The sequence below is a fragment of the Pteropus medius genome, unplaced genomic scaffold (assembly GCF_902729225.1).
Source record: "Pteropus medius unplaced genomic scaffold, Ma_sr-lr_union100, whole genome shotgun sequence".
NCBI lineage: Eukaryota > Metazoa > Chordata > Mammalia > Chiroptera > Pteropodidae > Pteropus > Pteropus medius.
This window is the reverse complement of record NW_024347790.1, coordinates 333,951-346,146: the sequence shown is the minus strand read 5'-3', so window position 1 is coordinate 346,146 and position 12,196 is coordinate 333,951. Positions and strand designations below refer to the sequence as shown.

The window sequence follows — 12,196 nt, the reverse complement described above, 5'->3', positions numbered from 1 at the left end:
TGTGTTTCTGTTTAAAGACACGTCATTATGGTGCTAGCACGTTAACACTGAACTGACGGAACTGTGGGCAGGTGACCACCGGCCACACTTCAGCACGAGGGGGGCCCTTTCAAACAGTGAAATCACCAAAAAAGAAGAAAGGCACACACACAAAAACTGCAAACGGCGGAGCACAAGGTAGACCATGGGACGGACGCTTCCACAGTGAGACTGAGGCAGGAAGGTGGAAGCCTGCCTGCTCGGCCTGAGCTGGGAACTGGCTCATGGGCAGACATTTTTCACTGCTCTGCTCCTGTCCGCAAATGACTGCAAACACGTCACGAGGATTGCTTAGGGGTCACAAACACCTTTTAGTGACGAGGTGAATTCGCAAATACAGAATCCGTGAATAATGAGGACAGGCCGTAGTTGACGTTACGTTGGTGACCTCGCTGAGACTGGGCTGGGTGCCGCGGGAGGCCCATCAGAACCGGCCACAGTGTGGTTTCTGGCCGAGGGAGCTACAGTCCAGCGCTGGCCCTTGTCCATTGTCCTCCTGAATATACCAGGGGTCACCTACTCCCTTTTGCCAGTGAGCCTCAAAGAGACACATGTATAGTTGGATATCACCCCGGCCACTCCCATGCGGTTCCAAGACACCAGCCAGGGGCCATGTCCTCTCCCCTCAAGAACTACCTGCTGAAGAGGAAGGAACTATGAACCCGCTAACTATGGATCCAGGCAGGACAAACAACTGGGCATATAACTCGGAAAGGCTTCAGAGAAAATGCAGAGCCACTAACATAACTCCTAACCCATCTATGTTAGTTACACATGGTTCCTTTGTGCTTCCATGAGTTAAAACACAAAAACGGGAATGAACTAATGCTGAACCTTCTTATCCCAGCCATGAGTAATACTCACCCATGGACACAGAAAACAAATGCAAAACAACAAACAGCTCCTGAGTTTCACCAGGAGATGTATTTCCAAGTAAATTTGATATTCTCTTTTTAATGTATTTATCAAACTTTGTAATATATATATATGTGTGTGTGTGTATTTTGTCCAAATGCATAATGGTAATCAATCATAATAACTAAATATAGGAATTTTAAAAATATTTAGACACTTAAAGCCACAGGAAATTTAATTTAAATGTATAGATATATTCTTTGCAAGGATAAATATAATATCTTAGGATAACATTCTGGCATCCTAACATTATATAACATTCCTAACATATCTATAACATATAACATATATGTAACATATATGTTACATACATACATCCTAACAAAATTATAATGATATATATTATAACACTGTGACATATATAACATTATGTTGTATAACATTCTCTGAATTCAGAGAAAAAAGAGAATGAGTTAGAAATTCCAGTGATTAAAGAGTCTATTCAAGTAATATTTATTTATTTATTTATTTATTCATTTATTCATTTATTCATTCATTTATTTATTTATGTTGTAGGCGAGGCAACCCTTGGTTTGACCTCACAGATTGCAAGGACCTTATCAGCTTACAATCTCTTATTTATTTATTTATTTATTTATTTATTTTACGCCTACAGCACCTGGTCTTCCTAGGTGGTCTTCCATCCAAGTACTAACCTGGCCCGACCCTGCTTAGCTTCCGAGATCAGTCGGGATCGGGCGTGTTCAGGGTGGCATGGCCATAGAGTCAAGTACTTTTTAAATGGAAGATGATGGGTACCAGGTTTCTGTAGTATTTAGATGGCGCTAGTTATACTTAAAAGAATGATGTAACGGTTTTATTTAACGATGCCAATATTTACAATAAGCTGGAAAAACATCCTTTGCAACTCAAATTATGACAAAAAAATTTAGCTATCAACTCAAAGTGTGTGAGGGGTAGGTGGTTTTACAAAATTATTTTAGGGGTTGGGTGAGCAAAAGGAGTGCGGGCCCCTCAAAGGGAAGCCCGCTTCTCACTTAGAGCATTATTCAGGTCTCAACATTTTGCAAGAGAAGCTGCGAATCTGGATTTTCTATATACAATTCACCTTTCTTTGATATGTTAGTTCAGAAAGTTTTTAAACAGCATGCAAGCCAAACAAAACACATCTACAGGCCAACATTTTTTTCTGCCCTGACTCTGAGCAATACTTACCATCCTCTGTCAACTTTTCCATACACTAAAAGAACCCACACAGAATACCTCCTGGTGTGCCAGGCAGTGTCCTGGGCCCTGGGGATGCAAAACACCTGCCCTCAAGGAGGACGGCCTAGGGGACCACCGACCAGTAGACAGCCTTCTGCAATACAACCTATTAAATTCAGTGCTAGAGGTAGATCCTGGGTATGGTGGCCACAGGACCTTGGGTGGGTCAGGAATAGATGGTATATTTGTGAAATCTTGGGACTGAAGGGAGGCAGGACTAGAAGCATCCCAAACAACCAACACAAGCTGGGACTTCAGTGTTGGGGACTTGGAATGGCCATCCCAGGAACAGCTCCTTGGGAGATGGGCCAGCAAGGTAAACAGGAGCAAAGATCATGGCAGGATGTCCAGAAGCAAAGTGCACCCACGGGGAGACGAAAACCAGCCCCGCTCCTCATTTTTAGTTCTTGTGTTAAAAAATAGGCTCGTGATGGAAATAAACCATTGAGACGAGATCCAAAAATAATCTTAACTGGGCATAAAAGCTCCTATAAAAATTCTTCTTTTAATCACTTCTGGAAGGCAGCTGAAAGGTACGTATAGCAAAACTCAGCTTGGAAGCAATCATCTTAATCTCTTTCTTTGAAAGATTAATTAAAACTGAGATTACCGACGGCGGCAGATGAGCTGGGCCAGCCGACGGGGCACGGTTGAGATAACACAGCTGCGGGCCAAACGCAGAGATGTCGTGTACAACCTGCTTCTTCCCAGGCCCAGAATTCAATTCCTGGGGATGACACGTGAGTTTAACACCTGAACCTCAGGGACAGCCCGCGGCAGGCAGTGGACAGTGCGGCAGGGCGCCTGGGTGGCCTTGAACAGCTGAGCTGCACCAACAACAGCTGCAGAAGGCAAAGGACGGGCTGGGCCCAGAGGAACCAGCAAAGGCAGCAAGGAACAGAGAGCTGTTGCTCTGAACTCCGGCAAAATTTGAAGAGCTTGTTTAAGACGATTTCAAGGATCTGCTCAGCTCAGGCCTAGAGCAGAAGGAGAGATGATAAGACACCAGAAAGAGAGAGAAAACCTAGTCCACGTGGCCCCTACCCCACAGACGGCCTCTAAGAAAGAAAGGGGTTTTCTCTGATGGAGGGCTGCTGGTTTGTCACAGATCACAAAAAAGCAGATAAAGCAGGAGACCCTTATGGGAATTCCAGTTGGCACAGCCAGAATTTGAACACGTTGCCACTGGACATAACCCCTGGTACTGAAAGATCCTCAAGCACTCACCAGAAAAACAACAATTTTGGCAACAGTTCCCAAGGTTCTTAATTCCACAAGAGGAATGGAGGAAGGCAGTCACGTGGAATAAAGAAATAACCGAGGCAATGTGGGGAGGAGGAAGGCCCCTCCCAGGCCACACAGCCCCCTGGGGCTCCGACACGGGCCTCCAGCATCCCCCTCCCCAACCAAAGTCCTGGGATCCAGTTTAAGGAGCCCTGGACGTGGGCTACCAAATACTTAAAATCCAACTACTCTTTACTAAGTTTTCCCCCAACAAATCTGAACAAACCCTCACTGGACTAGCTGTCAGAAGCCCTGCATTCCAGTCCTATCCTGACGGCCCTTGTAAGCCACCTGCTCTCCCAGCATCTGCCTGCCCAGGTACACATGGAGGAGCCTGGACCAAGTGCTTCTCACTCCAGTATCCTCTCTTTCTCCCAGTTCGGCATTTCAATCCGATTTCACGTCAAACCCTCATGACGAATCTCATTCTGGATGTTTCCACTGCATGCATCATGTTTCCAACGGATGCTACAGCCATTCTATTTTGGGAAGGGAGGAGATTCGGAATTCAGTGAAATACACTAAAATGTCATTCTCAAGTGTACTATCAACACCAAAGTGGGGGGGTAGGCTTAATGGTTGAGTGCAGACCCTAGAGCCAGCCTTCACCTTCTCATCTGTAAAACAGGAGTAATGATAACAGCCTCCTTTACAGCGTCGTCATTGAAGAGTAAACGAGTGAGTACGTGTGAGGCACTTAGAACGAAATCTGACGCGAAGCACTGTGTGTTTAAGTAAAGGTATGTAACCGCTTCATCGACCATCAAAAGCAGCTGCCAGTTAGTTACACCCCCAATCAGATTGGAGGGGCACCATGCAGTGATGGGAAATTCACCTGAGACAGCATCAGAACCCAGCCCTGCTTCTTGCAGCTCTGGGCAAACCAACCCTAGGCCCCAACAAGGCCTCACGTGCCCCGCAAGTGGCATTAATGTGCCCGTTTCTGAGCTCCCGTAGCATGTCTCTCTGCTTAGGTAAGGCAGAGGACTGTCTCGTCAGAGCCGAGTTCGAATCCCTACTAGCTGAATGTCCCCGGGTGAGAAAATGCAAATCTCTGAACCTATCTCACTGAGGTTATGAGAATAAGTGGGGGATAATATATGGAAAAGGTCTGGCTTAGTTTCTCTTTACTTTCCCTCTCCTGCAGAGTGTATTACTTCTCAAACGTTAAAAAAGTGACTTAAGCTTATAAAAGTTTTCTTCCTATTAATAACTAAGTTTTTTGACCACAGCATGTTTTGTCTTTCTCTGAGGACCTAGTACAAGGCCTTACATTTCATAGGAACTAAAATGTATTAAATGTATGAAGAGATGGATGGAGTATTTTACACTTAGTCTTTATATTACTTTTAATCATTCCCCATTTTAACTTATGTTGTTGTTAATGGCAGTAACTATCCCGTAAGTTTAGTATAGATATCCAGATGGTTCTGAGGGGAAAACTCTATTTTGAGTCCTGAATGACATAACTGTATCCATCCGTTCATATTTATTTATTTTCTCCTGGTTCCTTCATGTAGCCTACCATCAGAAACCACTGTGCCTGACACGACGTGATCGGCAGAAAGACAGGTTCGAATTCCCAAATTCACTCACTGCACTGAAAGGACGTTTCAACAGGCCTCATAAATGTAACCAACTGGGTGTTTTGTTTTTCTTGAAAAAAAACACTTGAAGATCGGCATCCTGAAAAGGAATATTTTATTCATGCCAGTTTAAGTAATGACAGGAAAATGTTCAGTACTCAAAATGGAATGAAAAAGGAAAAAAAAAAAAAAAAAACAGCATGAATTTCCAAAGGCATCTGGAAAACTGGCAAAACAATGAAGAATGTGCAAAGCAACCGGTGATCGCAGCTGCGATGAGGCTGCCTTCATGGGGAAATCCTCAGGAGAAGAAAAGCTCCGGAGACTGACAGCATGATACCTGCTTCAGGGGGACACCGACCCCGAGACTGCATTAGGATTCCCAGAGACGACCCTCTGGAAAGTTCACATCCACAGTGATTCTGCTCTAAGCAGGGCAGAAGACGCCCACAACCTGTCCCCAGGGCCCTGACCACTTTAAGTTAAAGTAGTTGACTCAGTACCAAGAATAACAAGAATCCAGGCAGAGGTCTGACTTAAAGCAGAAGTTAAATCTTGCCACCAGGCAGATCCCTTATGGTCGAAAGGCTGAGATGCCACCTCTCAAAGTTAAAGTCACCTTGCACTGAGGGGTGGTGCATGCCATGGCTGGTGCTAAATGACCTACAAGTAAAGGGCTCTGAGAGCCCCCTGTAAGAGCGCGCGTACATATTTCACCCCTTCCCTGGCCTACATCCACAGAAGGCATCCAAAAAAAAAAAAAAAATCAGAAGGCCAGGTGGCAATCCAAAACTGTGAATTCTATGACCACTCTGTCCTCAGCCTCTTCCCCAAGAAGAGCTTCAGACAGATAAGAGTTGACAAGGACACCAGGGTCAAGAAAGACAGTTTCCTTTTAAATAAAACCTTCAAACTCACAGCCATTTAACACTCACTGGAAATAACTGGACGGGAGCCAGCCAGGAAAGGGCACGTTACTATAACTGGCCCTCCAGCCTCCAAGAGGCTCGGCGGAATTGTTCGTGCTGGGAGGTGAGGAGGAAGGAGGATCTGGTTATTGTGCCAATGTGCTGGGAAGCACGATAAGTAGGTCACGTTCGCACTCGGGCCTGGACAGAGTCACTGGGCTGCTCCAGGCCAGCACGTGGGTGATGCGGTACCAAGCCAAGTCTCGCTCACGTGGTCAACATCTCTGTGAGGCCTGAGGAAGCAATGTCAGGACACTTCCAGAGTCCTTCACATCCTAAAGAGTGTGTTTCAAGAGCAGCGGGCAGAACGTAGCCTTAGGTCTGAGCACATGCCTAGGACTTACGTGGCATAAAAGACACACATGCGTCCTCCCACTCACACACGCACACGTGTGACAGCCAATGGCTCCCATCTCAACCCTTCAGCTCACTTTGCCACCCAACACTATGTGACACAGTCCTTCACACAGGCGCTAATGCAGTGACCCATCAGCCCCTTCTCTAACTAGATGATCTCGCCTTGCCTTCCAGCTTGTGCAGAATGACCCCATGGACCTTCTGTGAGGTGCGGCTGCGTCTCCAGCAGCTCTCTGCGATGTAAATCATGCCGACTTAATGAAAATGGTCCCCACAGTTGAAACTGCGAGCTTTGCCTGGATCCAAGCGTCATAAACAATGGGCTTTTCGAGCACAGCACCAACGTGACTCGGGAGTACAGGCACACGCTCCCGTCCGCGACACAGCTCATGGCTTCTCAAGGCGTGAGGTTTCTCTTTTCATGGCAGACGAACCTCCATTGCTGACTGAGTTTTTCTGAAAAACTGTTGGAATCTCTAGCCCTAGGCGATCACAGAACTGTTGATAAGCCCTCAGAAGCTTTGCGACTGTGCATTTTTCACAATTTATTAATTTAAGAGGCATGTTAGATGAGATGCACTTAAAATCTCTGCAATTAGCACATCACTAACTCTTCCTGTGCCTCTGAGCAGCACACAACAGAGACACAAGCATGGAGCCGGCCAAAAGCATTTCCTGGAAAAAGAAAGCACACCAGCCTATTTCCAGGGCTTTCTTCTCTGTTTTTAACCAGCTTCACTTGATGCCATTTATTTGCAGGCAGAAGACCTAGCAGCTGGAGACTAGGGAAAAAACTGTTATCTGTGAGTTTCTAGACTGACTCAGGTCAAATTCTATGTTGACAAGGGCTTCAAAGTCTCCTCCTCCCCACAGCAGAGGGGAAACCAACCCAGTGTCCCAAAACAGTCTCCCAAAATATCCAGCAAAGGAGTCGCTGATACAGACATTACTGGAGAACGGACATCTGGGAATGCCTGCTCCAGGAACTGCCATGAGCCACACGCGAGATGCTGAGTGGCAAATGCCTACACACGGGGGAGGCTCAGGACAGAAATCACCGAGGCGTCCACGAGAGGCTCCGTCTCCTCACTCACTCATGAAAGCAACTTGCTACTAAAGTGGGAGAGGCAGATGTGAAAGAAAGATGGTTTTCTGGCCCAATTTGTAAAAATGAATAAAATATTTCAGAACTTTCATTCCAATAGATAGAGCTGGCGTTTATTGAGCAATTATTATGACATGGTAAGGGTCATACACATAACATTCAGTAAGAGCTTACAATGCCTATATATAGATATCGTATGTATTTTAAGCTCTTGATAAGTTCCTGTTATATATTGTCTATATAATGTGTGTTTGTGTGTGTCATTACTCTGAGAAGTCATAATTGGAAAATGAAATATGTGAAAATAAGAAGTTATCTTCTTAGTTCCTAATTATTTTATTAAAGTATTAAGCCAATCTATTATATATAAATTGTACATAAACTTTCTTTTCTGATAACTAATACATGATTAACATAGAAAATCTAGGAAATACAGCAAGGCAAGAAGGAGAAATTAAAGTTATCTGTCATTTCATCACTCAAAGATGACTACTATCATTATAATTGATGTCCATACTTCCAGCCCTCTCCTATAATTATGAGTGTTCTTCCACAAAATTGAGATCATGTTATCTGATCCCTTATTTTTCACATTAAATAGTATATTGTTTACCCATGCCCTTAAATAATATTCTCCATCATGAGTTAAAGTCCGCAAAGTGTCACATTCTATTGTGCCATATTTTATTTTATCAATTTTCGTGTTATTAAATGAGTTGCTTCCAACTGTCAATTACTACAGGAAATGCTACTACATAGATAAACAGATTTCTTTTTTTCCTAAAAGCTGTCTTGAGATATGTCATGATTCGTCAATCTAAATTGTACAATTCAATGATCTTATTATATTCATAGAATTGTGTAATAAGCAGCAGTTAATTCTAGAACATTTTTATCATCCCCCCAAATGTACCCCATACCCTTTAGCAGTCAGTCTCCATTTCCCCTCCCACCCTCCCCCGCCTAGTCCTCACGAATCTGTCTATAGATTTGTCTAATCTGGACATTTCACGTCGACGGTATCGCACGATATGCAGTTTGGTGTGACTGGCTTCTCTAGTTTAGACTACTGTTTTCAAGATTCAGCCATACTTCACTCCTTTGGCCAAGCATTATGCCATTTTATGGAAATCCCACATTTTGTTTATCCCTCCCATCAGCTGATGAACACTTAGGTTCATTCAATGGGCGTGAAGTAATATCGCATGGTGGTTTTGATTTTCTTTTCTCTGATGGCTAATCAGATGTCGAGTACCTTTTTATGTGCTTACATTTGTATGGCTTCCTTGGAGAAATGTCTGTTTAGATCCCTTGCCCATTTTTTAATTGGGTTTTCTTTCGTTTACTGAGTTGTAAGCATTTTAAAACATATTTTAGATACACGTCCCTTATCAGATTTGCAAAAAGAAATTTCCCATCCTACGGGTGGTCTTTTTACTGTCTTGATGGTACAAAGCATACATAACTAACTGACTTCTGCATATTGATGTTGTATCCTACAGCCTTGATGAACTCATTCATTTTTTAGCGCCGATAGATTTTTAGTGGATTCCTGAGGATTTTCTCTCTACAAAATCATGTTGCCTGCAAATAGAGACAGTTTAACATTTTCCTCTACAACCTGGATGCCTTTTACTTCTTTGTCTTGCCTAGCTGCTAGCTGTCCTGGCTAGAAACCCCAGCACTGTGCCGAATAGGAGTGGCAAGAGCAGACATCCTCGTCTTTTTCTGGATCTGCAGGAAAAGCATTCATTCTTTCGCCAGTAAGTATGATGTTAGCTCTGGGAGCAGTGTCCTTAGATGTGTTTGTTGTGGGGAAGTAAAAAGGTTATTTCAGTGTTATACCCATTCATAAGCGACCTTAAATATGTCCATTTCACAATGTACAACTCCCTCAATTATTATTTCTCTAATCGAATTTCAGCATTCTTTGTACTTGTGATAGGTAGGAAAGGGATGGTGATATGTTAAAAAAAAAAAAATCAAGTAATTGTGAAGTTCAAGGAGACTTGAAATGGACAGATTTAATGAAATCAAATGTCTGTGTCTGGTGAAATAAACACCTGCTCACTAAAAGCCCAAACAGTGGGCATTAAGTGTAAGTCAATATGACATTTCCCTGGGTTCAATGAATCCATCCGTTCAATTCACCACCGAAAGGAAGACTATTCTGAGCACGTTCTGAAATTCTGTGTCGATTTTCCTTCTTGACTGTTCCCTAAGTTCTCATTTCACCCCTCACCAGAATTAGCTCTAACAGCTCTTTATGACACCTAAAAAAACATTTGGTGAGATCTATTCTAATTGTATTTAAATCCATAAATCCTAGAACAATGGTGGGGGGAGGACTTGAGACTTAATTTGATTATTTAGTCATACCAGATTACTTCAGGTCAAAACCTAAACCCTGAAACCTAGATTATCTGGTTTGACTCCTAAACAAATTATATTAGAACAACATCTTGGTTAGCCAGGATATATATACAAAGGGACAGGGGAAAACATCTGGACCTTCAAAGACCTGGCTTCAAATCCCAGATCTTTCCATTCCTAGCTGTGCATCCTTAGGTAAATTACTTCCCTTCACTGTGCCAACTGGTTAAAAAAAAAAAGATGAAAAACTCCTGCCTTGTAGGGATGTTGTAAAGTCTGCCTGACATAATATTCATAAAGTGCCTAGAACACAGTAGGTGCTAATATTACTATTAGCAGTATTTCCTAACTAAACTGTTCAGAAAACGAAATAGTCTGGTCTATCATAATTCTGGTTTTCGAAGTTTTGTGGCTCAAAATCCTAAACGATCCTAGTTACTTTTCATGTCTCTGTCTTACGGTAGGCAGCTACATCTTCCATTTCATTTCTAAGCATTTCATGTGCAAGATACTCTGTCAGTTACCAAAGGTGAGTCGGGCTCATCTACACGTAGCTTATAATCTGGTATAAGTGAACATGATACACACCATGAGGACCCTGTATGCATTATCATTACACGATGTTGCGTAATTATAGGAGACTGGGCTGACCATACAATGAGGGACTTGGCACACACGCTAACACATAGTTTTCATTAATAAATCCCAAATATGAGCTTATGCGATTGTTGTTTGCCCATTTTCCTTGAAAGGACAGCACAGGGAAAAGGCCAATGAACTGTACATTTTAATCTTACCATATATTCCCATGTCCCCTAAAAGGCCATGTCTACTTTGTGAAAATTAATTAGCAAGGGCACTGCCAAACTCCTCATTTCTCCCATTTTAGCATGCTCCTGACACAGCTAATTGGAACATCTGAAATTGTCCGATTAACAAGCTAATGAAGACTGACTGGCTCCGCCTGGGTGACTCAGGCCGCTTCTGTGCAGACATCACAGCCCTCAGAAAACTCTCTGACTGTGATGCTAACCCATTCTGAGAGGTTTGCTCTGTCTACTTAGGAAACCTTGAGAACGGGTCTCAAGATGACATGTTTTCCTAGCTGTGGAACTGTATGCACCTGACAGTCTCCAAAGGGTTAGCATCACATTGGCAAGACAGAAAAAAAACAAAAACAAAAAACAAAAAAAACGAAGGAGAAGGGTCTGTCCACTTCGTAACAGTTACCAAGAGAATCCGACCCGGGTCCTCAACTGGTGCTCATTCCACAGTCACAGCACGACACCTCCCACGGTCCAGATGCTGGACTCAGCTGGGCCACAGACTTTCCAGAAGACAACACAAAACTTAGCTGCTAAGGCAGTATCAAATGCCTATCATATGCAAATAGCATGCACGCGCATGCGCACGCACACGCCTGGCTGTCTCATGCTTAGCAATGTCAGCCACAGAAAACCGTTCATCAACAACTAAAAAGCACCAAGCAACAACAGCAAAAAAAATCCCACAATACTATGTTAGATGGGGCTCCTCCCACATCCGGTCTCCTGGAATGAAAGCAGTCCCCTCAGGCAGGAGAGCCAGGCCCCTGGCACCGAAGGGCTAAGGCCACATGGTAATGAAGCACAGAAAATGATGCCCATCCACAGTCTGCACTGCTCACCCGGGTCACTTATCCCATGACAGTAAGAGCTGATTGAACACTTACTCGGAGGCAGGCGCTGTGCTAACAACTTCACACATATCAATGCATTTAACCCTGACAACAGCCTGAAACAGGGCTCCTGACTGCTACACTCCTCAGTTGCCCTAAGATTTTGACAAAGAACCAGGAAGGGGACAAGGATAAGGAAGATGTGAGTCACTTTTACTCGTTTTTCAAAGCAGAACCTACGTGCACCTCTATCCCCTAAAGAAGTTTAGCACCTCGAACCCCAGTGCCATAAGGACAGGGCCCTGCCCATAGAAGTTCTGAGAGTTTGCACTGAATCCGACACCATCGGCTATGTGGTCCTGCGGAAGGTCCCCAGCCGTCCCCAGCCATCCCCAGCCAATGTTTCCTCAAGCTGATCAAAGAACAAGATGTTCACAAGGGCCTTCTCCAGTGTCAACATTCTGAAGCTTGAAAATCCAACACGTCTCTACATCTGCTCAAGGCCATGGGAGGCCTGTGTGTCCTGAACCCCGTGCTGGGGGCCCGGTGACAGACGACACGTTTCACAATAAAACGCTGTGTTTTTCTAGTTCTTCCTCCCTCTCCTTTAAGATTTCTCTTGGAAGGATTCAGATTTTCATCACTGTCTGCTCAAGCCAAGCTGTGAGCACACCAGGAGTGGGGG

The 12,196-nt window shown here is 43.9% G+C and overlaps 1 protein-coding gene and 1 non-coding gene across 3 annotated transcripts in view; both read right to left on the bottom strand.

Annotated features, from left to right (window-relative positions):
- The window catches only part of CAMK1D (calcium/calmodulin dependent protein kinase ID), a 351,409-nt gene that overhangs the window by 320,458 nt on the left and 18,755 nt on the right, over window positions 1-12,196 (bottom strand). The window lies entirely within an intron of this gene.
- LOC120614743 (5S ribosomal RNA) lies at window positions 1,562-1,680 on the bottom strand. Its single transcript, XR_005656059.1, has one exon. It is a non-coding gene; the product is annotated as a 5S ribosomal RNA (ribosomal RNA).